This window comes from Chrysoperla carnea, chromosome 5 (assembly GCF_905475395.1).
Source record: "Chrysoperla carnea chromosome 5, inChrCarn1.1, whole genome shotgun sequence".
Lineage (NCBI taxonomy): Eukaryota > Metazoa > Arthropoda > Insecta > Neuroptera > Chrysopidae > Chrysoperla > Chrysoperla carnea.
The window spans coordinates 56,007,914-56,023,911 of NC_058341.1; the positions used below are offsets into that span (position 1 = coordinate 56,007,914).

At 30.5% G+C, this 15,998-nt stretch overlaps 1 protein-coding gene across 1 annotated transcript in view; it reads right to left on the reverse strand.

Moving 5' to 3' along the window:
* LOC123301245 (sialoadhesin-like) overlaps positions 1 to 15,998 on the reverse strand; it is a 333,059-nt gene that overhangs the window by 249,828 nt on the left and 67,233 nt on the right. Inside the window, exon 2 of the mRNA XM_044883980.1 lies at positions 11,600 to 11,649. The gene's annotated coding sequence lies outside the window, so the exon portion shown is untranslated. The remainder of the gene's footprint in view (positions 1 to 11,599; positions 11,650 to 15,998) is intronic.

The window sequence follows — 15,998 nt, forward strand, 5'->3', positions numbered from 1 at the left end:
CTTCTTAATATTATAATTGTTTAGCATCCCCGTACCTCCGCCTTGGCCTTTGACACACTGCATATCTCTATATCTTTGTTTGTTATTCAATAATGTTACATAGAACAAAACGTAATTTTTATACCGTGTTTATATGAAATATATCATAGTATAATAAGTTTTGTCCCAAGTTTGTAATGCTTAAAATAATGCTTAAAAATATTGATGCTACGAACAAAATTTTGGCATAGATGTTCAAAAATCACCTAATTAGTCCATTTGCGGTTGGCCGTATGTCCGTTTGCCTGGCTGTAAGCAAGACAACTCGAAAAAAAGAAATATCAATTGATATTTTTATACGAAACATCATGTAAACGGTTAGAGATAGAACAAAAGTTCCTTGAAAAATAAATTACTTTTGTTTGAAACATTTTTTCGTAAACACCACTGTCAACCTGTGAGATCGCAAATTAGTTTAGAACATTATACAGTATGTATTTTTTATTATATGGGAATATCAGTTAGGTGTGTGTGACACCACAGTCGTGTATTATATACAGGCTACAGCTTTCTAAGAGTGACTATCTTTATATATCAACATCGCCTATATAATTCAACAATTAACTCACTCAGATTAACTTGATCAGAGGTACGAGGATAACAAGTAATTTTTATAAGAATGGAGAAATATCTCGAATATTTTTCAAACTCATGTCGTAATATATTCGATAAACCAAACAAAACATTAATTATTATTGTAGATTTCATTCCTAGATAAGATTTTCAACTGTACTTAGAAAATGAATGTTTTGTTTCATAGCATATCATAGCTCATAGCTCATAGCTTACATATCATCTAGTTCTAGAATATTTCTATATTATACAAACAAAACATACCACACTCTCATAAATAAGATTCATTATGATAATGACAAATATTAATGATTTAACTTTAGCTTGCATGTGTATAGAACGTTTACGAATGTAAAGCAGGCTTTATACGATCAACAAAATAAACACTTAAACAGTATTAAAAAATGTAAATTGTAATGCTGAATGTTAATCAAAATAATCATGTGCCATCTAGATCATAATTTTTATACATTATCTATAAGCTAAATTAAACGTTGATGTTACTTTACTAATATAACAGAACGTTTTCGAATTTAAATTTTGAATCGCAAATGAAAAAAATTCAAATTATTATGATTATTATTTCATTAAATTCATATTTCACAAAAATTTTATTATTTCAGCATATCCTTCGTCCATTTTCAGCAATAAGTAAACTTAGATAGCAAGGACAAACCTTACCTCAGAATTTTCGACTGGGGGAACCGATTTTGATGTTTCAATTTCTATTTGAAAGCTGGTACTTCTCGTATGGACCCATTTAAATTTGGTCCAGTTCTGGCAACGACATCCATAAGAAAACCAAATAAGTCTTAAATTTGCATGAAATATGCGCGACAAGACATGAATTAATCAATATTCGCCCAACCGATTTCGATGATTCCTTTTTTAGTGACAAAGTAGTTAGTATACTTTATATTGACTAAAGTTCACAAAATAAAAAACCGACTTCAAAAGAAAAACTATTCCAAAAAAAATTAATATAAACTTAAAAGTAAAAAAATAACGATAATATAATATAGTTAAAATTATTGTTATTTTTGGAGTCGGTGTCAGCCAAGCTAATGTAGCAAACTGTTGTTTCCTTGGCTGACTCCGACTTCCAAAATAACAATAATTTGCACTACATTTTCAGTCGGATTTTTTTTTTTTTTTTAATTTTGGTAATACCAATCACATTTTTATTTTTTGTCCAATCAATGAAACGCTGCAATATAATTCTGTCAACATTTTCAAATTCTATTTTTAGTAAAAGGTTAAAAAATGCCATTTTAGGCCGAATCAAATAAAAGAGATAAACTAAATACTGTCAGTGTTACTTACGGTGTAAAATCTTCTTAGATGTTTATCTCCTTTGTTTCCTCTAACAAAACTTATGCGACTTGTGATTACCTAAGTCTGGCAAGGGTTGTACACGCAACTTACTATCCAAATAGTTTTGTGATTAGTCGCAATCGCTTCAAATATAGCTTGATATAAAATTTGTTCGAATCAAAAGCGACTACCGTCCAACATGCATCAGTGGACGAAATTACTAAATTTGTATTTTACATGGCCATATAAGATCTCCTCCTAGATTATATATTGAAATAAAATAATCACTTGAATATTGAAATAAAAAACCCTTTAACTGCATTTAAGAAGTCAAGCAAGGCCTGCAATGCCCAACAAGCTTAGACAATTGCTTTTAAGTCAAATCTTAGTCATATTGCGTCAATGCGGATGAAGTATTAGATGTATATTTTACTGGTAATGAAAAGTCTCCTTAGATATACAGTCTGGTTCAAGTTGTAACCGCAGGACTTCATCAAATAGTACCTAAATAACAATAATGGTAATTTCTACATTCGCTCATAGTCGGAAAATCGACCTTTTCTAGATACCTAATAGGTGTTTGGAATAAAAGGGAACTTTTGAAATAAAACGGATTGTATTGTGAGTATTGCCAAAACGGCAGCTTAGAAAAAAGAGAAATTGGGCACACAATTGCCCTAGCATAACCTTAATTAAATTGAAATAAAGTCGCACTCAAAAATTTTTTTGCTCGAAACGGAGTGAGGGCACACTCATATACCTACCTTTGGTGTCCGTAATTTATTCACCGCAAGCTTTATATCTAGAAGGCTCTTTATCCCACACTCAAGTCTCCAATTTTGCTAATTAGGCATTTTGCCAACTCCAATTTACAAAAATAACAATGTTTTTCAAAAATTTCAATTTCCTGATAAAAATAACTTTTCTCTGGCTATAACTGTATTAAGAAATTGTCATTATTTTAAAATTATTTTCATTTGATTAAGTCTTGCTGTTATAACTTGAATCATTTTGTAAATGTCTATGTAAGTATTTTATGAAAACACAACATATTTCATAAATCTATTTCACTTGAATATTACAATAAACAACCCTAAAACTAAACCTAAGAAAATTATGATTATCATCTAAACACACAAACATAGTACTCACTAAACTTAAAATATCAATCAGCAGTTTATATACCACCTAAAATAGGTATCATAAATCATATGTCATCTAGTGTTATTATTATTTTAACTTAATAAGAAAAAACCAAATAAACTACAGAAGAAATATTATTTTATGGTAGACATTTACTTGGTTTGAAGGAAATTACATCCAATGAAGTTTAATACGAATAATAGGGCATTACAATTACTAAAAAAATTCATTTAATTCGATTGTTAATTAAAGCATTCATTTATGAAAGTAATAGAGTGATACCCACCCGTTTCGCTGGGTTTGAAAGTAAAGATTAATAAAGATTGCTCCTGCTTATCCCTTTTCTATAATACTCGAAATAATGGTGGGGATTGTTTTACACAGGTAAAATATATTATTTTTTTAAATGTATAATAGTAATTATTCATTGAGTTTATCAGAGACGATGGCCTCCAATATTTTATATTGACTATTTTTACAGAAATCTGTAATTTATGGTAATTTCAAATGTCAAATTAAATTTAATTTTTTTATTTTATTTTTTATATATCTTTATAAATTATAGTTCATGTGTTATTCTGATTTATCAGCTATATTGCTGTACAGTTTCATTAGAAACCATTCGCTACTTTAAGCATGAAATCGTTACAAACTTGACCATACGATTATTCAATTGTTCCTTAAATAAATCCCAATTTTGGTTCTTTTGGTTCATTATTACCTCACGGAGCTGACCGAACAAATAAATGTAAACCTGGTATGGGCACCTGAATTCAGGGACATTCCTGGAAATTGTGAAGCCGACGAGCTTACTAGAAACGGTACAATACTGCCGGACGCGAGTATAAGTAGACATCACTTATATCACTTCCAAGGGTCTTTATTAGAAAAAAAGTTGCGGCCTCTGCTTTCTTTGACGATCTCGACCTGTAGTCCGTAGACGTCAAAGCACTCCTGTTGTTCTTAAATTGGCCAGCCCTTTTTCCCTGCCAGCCCTATGGTCTAAGTATGTCCCACCTCAGGACAGAGACTCTAACCTAACCTAACCTGCCATACAGAGCAAGTTCCATCAAATTATGAAATGAATGAAGTGACTGGCGCGGAGTTACCAAATATACTTGTAAATACATCGCCTCTCAAGTGGCGTACTTCATCCTTACTTGAGCTCAATAAGAAAAGAAATATCTAAAATCCAGCCGTCTTGAAATTATCTCTTATACCATAATATCATAAATCATAAATCACAAGCTTTCACCATTTAGAATTATTATTGTAAGTTATAGTCTTGGAAACGCTGACACAATATTTTAAAAACTGTATGTAACTTTCAAATTATTATAAAAAAATAAAAACAGTTTAGTCAAAAAAAAAATTTTTTTTCAACATCTCAATTAGTGATGTAATAATAGATCAGATCATAAGAATGCAAATACAAACTTTTATACTAACTTACCAAATCAATTTGACGGGAAATGGCGAAAATGTCTTGGCTCTGTATAATCAACTGTAATAAATATTGAATATTTTGTTTATGATATCACTAAGTTTACGTCCCTTGGATACAAATATCTTTTTAGTGAATTATTTAAAGTGGATTATTTTTATACCATGTATATATGAAATATATCAAGGTATACTAAGTTTAGCCTCAAGTTTGTAACGCTTAAAAATATTGATGCTACGAACAGAGTTTTGGTGTTCATTAAATCTCCTAATTAGTTCATTTCGGTTTTCTGTCATTAAACACAATTGCACGAAAACGAAAAAAGATATCAAACTGAAATTTTTATAGCGTACTCAGGACATAAAAAGTGAGGTCGATTTCGTAATGAGCAACAAAGGTCAATTGGGTATTGGGGCCGTAGGACCCATCTTGTAAACCGTTAGAGATAGTACAAAAGTTTAAATGGAAAACATGTAAGGCATGTATAAAAAAATAAAGAACTTTTGTTTGAAACATTTTTTGTAAACATCACTGTTTATCCGTGAGAGCGCAAATTACGCTTGCGTAATCAAAAATTCCTAATGGTATGGTATTTACATGGTATTTCAACAATTAACTCAGTAAATTGTTTGTTTTTACTTGTTGTAATTTTTTTTAATACATAAAATAATTAAAATGACACATTTTTTATGGTTCCTATAAATACAATCTTCGAATCAATCGAATACCCTATTACGTAATACAATTTATTTACGGGTCACTTGACTGCTACATGGATTGAAACTTATTTCTGTGTCTCCAAGTCTATCAAAATCAAAACAAAAAGGATTATGTTTGCTGACGCTCTTCATTTATGGATTTAAAAAGTACTTTAACTTGAATAAATGCAGGTATATTTTAAGTTTATTATAGTCTTTATATATGAAATATATATCAAGGTATACTAATTTTAGTCCCAAGTTTGCACACTTAAAAATATTGATGAAACGAACAAAATTTTGGTAAAGGTATTCTTAAAATCATTTAATTAGTCTATTTCTGTTTGTCCTTCTGTCCGAACTCCAAAACGAACAAGTAAAAACAAACAACTGACTGATTTAATTGTTGAAATACCATGCATAAATGGTGTTGATTACTCTATCAAATTGCACAAACATAAACAATTTATATAATACATACTATACAATTTACGCCTAATTTGCGCCCTCACGGGTAAACAATGATGTTTACAAAAAAATATTTCAAACAAAAGTTACATTTTTTACATTTAAACTTTTGTTCTATCTCTAACGGTTTACAAGATGGGTCCCACGGACCCATAGGTCAAGATCCAATTGACCTATGTTGCTCACGAACTCGACCACACTTTTTACGTCCTGAGTACGCTGTAAAAATTTCAGCTTGATATATTTTTTCGTTTTTGAGTTATCGTGTCCACAGACGGACGGACGGACAACCGGAAATGGACTAATAAGATGATTCTATGAACACCTATACCAAAATTTTTTTCGGAGCATCAATATTTTTAAGCGTTACAAACTTGGGACTAAACTTAATATACTATGTATATTTCATATATACATGGTATAAAACTTGGCACTAAACTTAATATACTATATATATTTCATATATACATGGTATAAAAAAGAGATATCAAGCTGAAATTTAAAAAGTGCTCAATACGTAAATAGTGACTTTGAATTTGTAAAGTGAGCAACATAGGGCTATTGGGTCTTGCACTAAACTTGTAAACCATTAGAGGTAGGACAAAAGTTCAAATTTAAAAAATGTTTCTAAACAAAATAAACAACTTTTGTTTCAAACAATTCTTTGTAAACATCACTGTTTACCCGAGGCCGAGGGGGCGCAACTTAAAATAAACCTTTGGTGTCCTTTTTTGTCCATACCCATAAGAGATAGGGAGTTGAAATTTTGCAGACGGATTTGTGAAATATTCTCGAAAAACGAACAAAGTTCTAGAAAGAACTTTTGAAAATTTTCGAATTAATGCCATCCTAAAGTCCGCCATAATTTTGTTAGATTTTTAATTTTTTCAAAATAATTCTTGAGCAGTCTCTTAATATTTTCGACTTTCGAAACTTTCTATACAAGGTAATTCAACAATTAACTCAATCAATAGTTTGTTTTCACTTGTTTATTTAAACTTTACAATGAATGGTGGTTGTTATTATGAAGCAATAACTGTGATATATGAGTTATTTAACCTTTCTTTTTTTTATTTTTTTTATTAAATATCATAAACATGCAATATTTTAATTTAATTATAATTGGAAAAACAAAAAACAATGAAATAACGAACAGTATATTATTTTATTTCTATCTTCGTCTTTGTTTTTATTGAGAAATGTATAAAAAAGAGTAAAAAAATTGTATCAAAACGCATGATACTAATTATTAATTTAGACCGTTAGCTTATAATGAAGCGAATTGATTGATAAAAATAAGTTTGGCAAACAATAAAAATGAAGTTTAAACGGTGGCTTGTGAGTCGAATTCATGGAATTCTAGTTCTTCATATTTGGAAGTTATGCCTGTCATGCTTATGAAAACTTGGTAGCATAGTACGCTGAAACAAAGCGCAAGGAGGTTTGCTCTTTGTCGATTAGGTTGAAAAATAAAATAAAATTTTCACAGTTGCAAACATCCTGCCCTTTGTTTCTACGTGGTTAATTAACCTGAAATATTTTTCCATAACCTACGCCTATTTTTGGTAGGAGAGCAGGTACAAAAGTAATGGCGGGTCGAAAGTAACAAAGGCTCTGTAGGTTTATCTAATAGTCTATAAACCGCTCCACTGCCATCAAATGATAGCCGGTACCACCCGCTTTACTTGCAATCTGTGATTTTGTGAGAGGAAAATACGTGATTTAACAAGTCAAAAGTAGGATTTTTAAAGTTTACTTATTTGAAATTTACGTCGTATTAACAGCCTGATATTAATCTGAGTTTTTGCATATTATTTCGTGATTACATTGATTGTACAGTGTTTTAATTCGTTTTTGCCTTCCACCATCAGTTTTAAGGTTATCTGTATTGTTTTACCAAAAATGTGGTAGGGTACAAAAGTAACATAGCTCTGTGGGTACACAAGTAACATGTTACTTACACAAATGGGTACACAAATACACAAGTAAAATGTTACTTAAGACTGATATTGAATAATCTGATTAGAATATGTGATTGTCATATAATAATAGATTTCATTACTTAAAGTAACAAAATTTCTTTCGAGGAGTTAACAATATTGATTTGTTTTCAAAAATATATAATTTTTGAACGCAAATGTTTATTTTTCTTGTTCATATAAACTTTTCTAATAAGTCATTTGTGGATTTATTATATCAAATCATATTTATTTTAAACTCCTTTGACCTGTTACTTTCGTGTTACTTTCGAAGTGTTACTTTCGACCCGCTAACGTGGTTGAAAGTAACAACTTATCAATTTGTTTTAAGTCTATGTGATTCATACAAAATAAACAATTCTTAGAAAATTGAAGATACTACTGTAAAGAGCATGTATGCAGAGCATGGAATTTATATATGGATATAATTATTTCATTCAAATACTAACAACTAACCAGTAACCAAGGTGAAACTACAAAGTGTTAGTTTCGTTCCCGGTCTCCCCTATACAATTTTGATTGAATTTGTTTTTAATTTTGCGGTTTTTACGCGTACACTTACAAATTTTAAGAAAAGTAGATATAAGTAATAAATATCTAATTTTTTTTCGACTTTTTCTCAGAAGTTTTATCCAAATACCACCAAGAGTTTTATCGTTCTAAATGAAAAAATACTCAAAATACACTCACTGCAGTTGATCTTTATTTTAACTAAATTAAAATGTACATTATACATTTTATTTATAAAATATATAAATTAATTAATTTGTTTTAAAATCAACAATGCATATTATTGAAAATACAAGGTTCTTAAAAAGTTTCGACATAGCTTAGGTATAGCTTATATGCAATGTAGCATTCGTACAACACTCACAAATATGTCCCACTGAAGGAGAGTTATTGTAATGGTCCGAAAATTCAAATAGAAATTTTCACATATATTTGACTGTGGAACACCACGGGTTTTATTAAATGAAGAATACATACTTGTTACTTCGTGAGAGGCTTACTTTTGAAGAGTCTACCAAACTTGACTCTACGATTTTTTTTCGAAAAAGCTGTGTTTTCAAGTTCGCATGATGACCTCATATTTGAGTTATCGTTTTGAAAAAGGGTGGCAGGAAATTTATCGGACACTATGACCACTTATTAATATTCATAATTTAATTAAAATATTAACTCAGCAATTACTAGCAGGCAAGTTAATAAAAAATTTTGATTTTTTGATAATCGGAAGGTATTTAGTCATACTTTGACCTAAAGGGGTCCATTTTGGTTGCTAACTCCTTCAATTGTCACCAGTTGTCCGTCAATTTTCAAAAAACAAACAGGTATAGGCCCGTTGAAATTATTAATATAAGAGATCTTAAAGTCAGTCTGCCTACCTGTGAGGCTGTGGCATCGTGGTGCCTATACGAATCAACCAATCTTTTTTTTTTTTTTTTTTCATTTGAAAGGCTATTTAAAGGAGAGTGCTCTTAGCTATGTCTCAAAGTGCGAGTTTAGGGTTCCGTACCTAAAAAATTTGTCAAGGGTTTTTAAATTTTGTTATTTGTCGAGTGTTATTTAATTTTACTTGTCATCTTCTCGAAAGTTGTTTCACCATAAGGATCGTAGGTACTCACATGAACGACTTGACTTCACATTGCTACGCAAAGCTTCTGCATTCATGGCAACATGTATATTTATGGTTTTGATTTCTCCTACAAAAGTTTTTAAGTGTACAGAAGATCAAAGAGTCTACAGAAAGTCAAAATCAAACAAAAAATGAATTTGTTTTTTGAGTGACATAACTTTTTGAACATCGGGTTCACAGTAAATACAGTATTTATTAATTAATTTTGAAGTGGTTTAAATTTGTCAATTGTTGTTTTATTTGAGTAAATAATAATAGCAAAACGACTTGGTAAAACTAATTACTATGTGGTAAATAATATCAAATGCTTTTATTTGATCAATTATCGTTATTGATCCATATACAAATTTCAAAGTTGTTGGTTGGTCTCTGTCGTTTATCTAATTTTTATGTTTGGAAAATTTAAATCAACTTCCCGCTTAAATTTTAAATTCAACAATCTGACAACGCCACCACATGAAACAGGCACTTTGTATGTTCAAAAAAATTTGATCGTTTTTCTTTGAGCTTTAAAAAATCGAAAAAGTTCATGAAAAATCTATTTCTCTTATTTTCATAAACACCTTAATTTGAAATTCAATGGATTGACAACGTCGTGTCTTGCACTAGACACCAAATTCGATTAGAAAATCTGATTTTGGAAAATTCTGGGCCAAAATTACTATTAAGTTCTAAATCTATCTACTAAAAAACCCGAGAAAAAATTTAAATATTCAATCTTCATGAAAACATCATTTTATTGTTATTTGGTCTACAGGTGGATAGTTGATTACAGATCCGTATGCAAGAATCCTTTAAGCGGGGGAGGATCAAACTTTTGATCATCATGTTTAGTCGTAAAGTCAATAAAAAAAACAAACTCTTTTTTCGAGTAGAGTCGCTATTTTTCAATAAGTTAATTCATCGAGATACAGACAAAAAACTTATCAAAAACTCTGGGAGCAATGATCTCTGCTTCGTGATATACGTATATTGAGCGAGGCTTAATCGTTAAGCCGATCTTCAGTCATTATCAATCTAGGGTATGGTTTGAGATAACGTGAAATTGAAAAGGGTCGTATATTCGTCGCAATTGCACAGGTAAAACTGCCAGAATGCGAAGTATTTGGTAGGTATTTGGAATCGCATCATCATTGCAAATATGAAGTGCTTTGAGTGAATTTGTGATCCGACGACCAGATATCCAGGAAATGAAGATTATGGTATAAAAAAGTGACAGCAACAGTCTTCATCTACACCTTTGTTGATAAACAAGAAAGAAAAATTTTATAAAATATTGTATTGATCCAAAAATAATCTTGTCAAATTGATCATAAACAAATTGATGTACGTATATTGTGATCCGGAAATATTCTTCAACTGAATCAGTCTGTACTTTAGAGTATTACTTCTTTCAATCAAAATCTGTTTCGAATAAAGAATGAAACAGCTTGAACAGCTAACTAGGTAATGGAAATGAGTTTCATAAATGACTGCATGTGCATGGACCTAGTTGTTTAATCTAATTTTGGCCAGATTCTACTTATAAAGGATTTTTGAATACTTTTCATGTATGTCTTGTCGATTTTTTCAGATATTAAGTTTATTAAAGCCTAGAATATACTTTGTCTTCTGACATAAAGAATTATTCAAACTACCTCTCGGATTAAAACCTTTGTGATTAGCAGAAATATGAATTAACAAAATACCATTGAAATTCTACACAATGTAAACGTAAATCCATTTTTGAAGTAGTACCTTTGCCTACACTCATAAAATGATAATGAAGAGAAGCACCTAATCTAATTTTACCGGAAGGTAAATATGAAAATATTAAATTTATTATTCAAATATTTGACCTTATAACCTTTTAACTTAATTTTTAAAAACGATATCAATGAAAATGAAAAGGTTAGTGGCAGAAAAAAAATATATGAATAAATAAAGTATGAAAATGAATATTTTTATATGTAATTGACAGCTCGCTCACACATAACCTCTAACACAATTTCCACAACCTCTCTCGTCAGTTTTCATCATAATAATCATCCCTATGTTATAATAATTGACAATGGGTTGCACTCTAACAGGATCGAGGAAGCTTTAACAAGTTTTTTTAGTGCCTATTCACTCTGATGACACAATTGTATATACAAGATGCCAAAGAAAAAAAATGTCGCATTCAACGACGTGACCCATGAGGAGCAATTTTTTCTTCAACTATTTAAACCTACATAAAGAGAGACTTCACAATTCTACGCCAACCGATAATGTATCGTCTTATAAGCATTAAAAATAATTACTCGATTAAAGTAAACGCATTTACCTGAGTGCTGATGATGCTCTTACAACCAGCGAGCGTGCGGAATTGAGAACCTGTAAAAGAAAATTGTTGATATAATTTCTATAATTTAAATTTGTATTAATTATAAATGTAGGCTATTCTTATATGGTTACCAGAAAATCACAAAAAAATCTTAAACCTAAGTTTGGCATAAATTTAAAAAAATGGTTAATTAGGTCTTCCGCTCAAATAACCCTACATGTCGGGAAATGGGAGCCAATAAATTTTCCATTATTTGAATGAAAGCCAATTCAAACTGTTATCGGTAGGCGGAACAAAAAATCCTGCGAAGGGGCTGTAACCTTGAATCAAAAAAATAAAATTTCAAAGTTACATCTCATCTATTCTTTTAAAATTTCAATAGCCATACCTTAAATAAGGATAGATTTAGGGATATAATTAATGTAAATATATTTAGAGATACAATTAATATAATATGTATGCGTTTTAATCCTTATCTCGGACGTTATACGTTTTTATTTTTTATAAGGGTGCAGCAAAAAACGATCAAACGTCTCGTATAACTTAATGATTGTTCGCGATTGGCCAGCTTTATAAAACATACACGAAGACACCCGAACATGATTTACACAATTGCGAGCATTTGACTGGTCTATTTTGTGGTCGCTCCCATTACCCGCTGACTCTTATTAACCCATGTACCCCTAAATATATCTTGAATCAACGATCCCAAAACATAAATTAAGCAATTAAGTATTTGAATGGTTAAAACTTAAAATATAGCAATTAAATATTTTCTTGACCCAAACAAATATTTGGTTGCTAGCTTGTTAAGAGTATATTTTCTTACGACTGGCACTTTTTTTTACTGTATTCGTTGTGTGCGTAGTCATGGTAGGGACAATAAAATCGATGCCAGCGCTTCCAGTGAAAAATTTTGGAGTTAAAGGGGGCTGTTATGACTAATTTGCAATTCTTTACATGTTAATGTTATAGAAATGTCAAATTGAAATTATTGAAAAACACGAATTATTTAAACTTAATGCATTAAAAATTGTGAAAATAAGAAATCAAATTGAACAAATATTATTTTTCAAATGTAAATTATCATAATTATTTATTTAAATTTGTGAGATAATAATATTAAATTTTAAATGTAAGTCTTAAATGCAATCCATACAATTATATATGCATCCCCACAATTCTATAATTAAAGTAGTGTATCGTTACCATGGAAACGAAAGTCACGCACGGAGCGAATAGCCAGGCCTGCTTAGACTACTTATAACTATGGATGGGCTGTGGCAGAAAAAGTGGCTCATAGTTTGTCTTTCTTTAATTATAAGATTTCCTGTAATAGTAGAGACAACCAATCTGCCACTACATTGCGTATAAAAGCTCTTGGTAGTGACTTCATACATTTTTCTCCCCTTAATATTGCTGCTTATACTCAACGATTTAATAACGAGGTTTTTTAGGTAAGACAAAACCAAATATTCGAAAAGTCCGAAAATTGAAAAACTCGATGGACGTTAATTGAACTTTAACTTTTCTTTATTGCAAAATGTAAATAAATAATAGCATTTTTATCATGGGTTAACGATATAATATTTATATGTTTCTTTCTCCATAATTAGAAGGGTTTTATACTTGCAAATTTGGAAAATATTCCTAATTTTTATTTAATAAGTGAAAACATGATCAAAAAATATGTAAACGTTCATTGATTTCGAAGCCTTAAGCTATGCAGCTTAAGCTATCAGGGTTCAATACAAACTTAACATTCTGTATTTGCATGGAATAATTGAGCAACCTATACATTCATAGAATAATTTTCACAACCATTTTTCAATATTTAGTGAGAGAAAAAAAATGCTTAGCGTGCATGAAAATATAATTGAGAACTAAAAAATGAATAAAAAAAATTTATATGAAAATTTTAACGAAATCATTTCACTGTGAAAATAAAATATATACTCATTTAAATTTTCCACCTTGGCAGTTTTATCAAAATATATAAAATTCATTTTGTAGGTATACATTATACACACGCGAAAATGGGGAAAAAAATTGAATCGATCTGGAAAATATTTGTACGACTAGTAACGATACGAGAAATCGGTACAATTGACTATGTTTTGTTGTATGCTAATAATAAGATATATCTCTTTATTGTTAATTTATAAGCATGAATCGAATAGTAAAAGAGCTAGCTTAGGTTATATTGGCTATCCATGAAGGACACGCTTAAGCTATAGAGCCCATTGTGATACCATATATGTGTTTTACCACCTTTCCGCTGATCATTTCATTTATCAGCTGCTCAATTTCAGAGGCTGAGTGCACCAATTTTGTTGCGACGGCGGGAATCGAATCCGCTACCCTAACCAACTGAGCTAATAGGGCGATTATCGAAGGGAGTATAGAAATACCAACTTAAATAAAACGAACCGAATGAAAGTTGTTATGATTGAACTTTGGAATTCTTCAGGGAACCTTGAAGGTCAAGATTAAATTTCGAAGTTATACTGTAAGTTTTGAAATTTAAAAAATTTGTATTAGTCTCAATGTCTGTTTCCAAACTGCGAGTTTACTCTTTTACAAATTCCATCAAGGTCGATTACGCAGTTTTTTTTACAGTCGAGGAAATAAAGAAATGAACTGTCGTTTTTTTGAGCAGTAAGGCAAATCGGGATGCGGTTTTTTGCATTCGATTTGTGGCGGCGTCTACAGTAATTGTGAAAAAAAATGATGAAGGTAATGAAAAACTGGAAAATAAATATCGATGGAAATGAGTCAATCATGGTACTCGGTGTTTTTTGAGTCCTGTGAACTTGAATATCACTACGAAAATGTCCCCGAAGTAGCTGGTGCACAGGGCGGACCGTACACACTTCGTCTTTTGGGATTTTACGAGTATATGTAACATATTATGATGGTCCCTCTTTCGTCAGTCTAGGGTATCAGGTACCTTGGGATAAATTCTCTAGAAAATAATTTTTATTCTAAAATAATGCTTAAAATAAAATGAAAAATATTTTTGGCACCCGCTGAAAATTTAAAAGTGTGGCAAGCATAGTTTTTAATAATAATACCAAAAAGTCAGATCGTCTCAGAAGTGAAAAAAGTAAAATATTTTTCAAATACTTTTAGCATGCTCAGTATCTGCAACAAATGTGAATCAAAGCGACCTCAAATGTGTCAGCAGCTACTTGAAATATAAATTTATTTTACAATGCAATCCTCTCAAAATAACACTTATCTACGATTAAATTGTGAGAAATGTGAGTATCTGATTCTTCTCTCCTTTTTGAATAAAGGCCTCAATAGTCTGAACCCAAAAAATTCAACGTTTGTGTGATTTGTATCTAAAAAAAAATGTCTGATTTATAGAAAATCTAACTTTATAAATATTTTATATATTTGTGTTCAGCCTTAGGTGGTTTGACTCACTTGATCCGGCTGATGCTTTTCAAAATTGGGATGCATCAAGTTTTCTACTAAGCCCGACGTAGTTACGTAAACGACCTTAATTTTCAGGGTGACTGATAGTTTGGCAATTCGTAGAATAATGTCTCAAATAGAGTAACTCAATAACAAACTACAAGTAAGTAATTAATAGATTATTTTCTAACGCACGCAAATAATGTAATTTTTAAAATAAGCAAGTTTATTATTGCGACATATAGGCTTACGACTACATTTCTCGAATCCCTGACCATCAAAAGTTGACTAACTGGTCACAGCCTCTCTAAAAAGCAATTTTACGTTCTAAAAAATTTCGTCGTCATAGTTTTTATGTCGTTGTTGTAGAGGAATACGACTCAACGTTGTAGAGTAATACGAACCAACTTTTTGTCACTACACTAAACCTTTGTAAGATTCTCCGTAAACACAATCAAACTGTGATAAACACCAACATCAAAGTTCCTTGATAACGCTATATTGTCAGTGTGAGGATTTCAGTTCCAGGTGGTAGAAAGTGGAACAAAATTTCAGCGACTTGTCTAGGCAAGTAGTTAAACGTTAGGTAACATATATTAGAATAACATTACTTATTACGTTCCTCATTACATACAACATATAATTTCTTTAAGATCAAGTTTTTGTGAACCTCATTGTGTTTGTAAACTAGTGGTACCATCAACAAAAAAATTATTCCCCCACGTAAATAAAGTAACAGAGATTCGCTTTTGTACTTTTCGTTTTTTTTTTTTTGTTTTTTTTTTAAATATTATTTTTAATATAAAAGTTAATTTGAAATAATCTTTGATCTTTTTTGTATCATAAAAATTGTACGGTTTTTTGTTTTTCTGTACTCATAAATAAACAAAGCTTCTTAACAGACCCCTAACGTATATACACAAGTATCCTAACCTACACCTACGAATTAGTAAGTGTATTGGGTGTTTCAGAATGG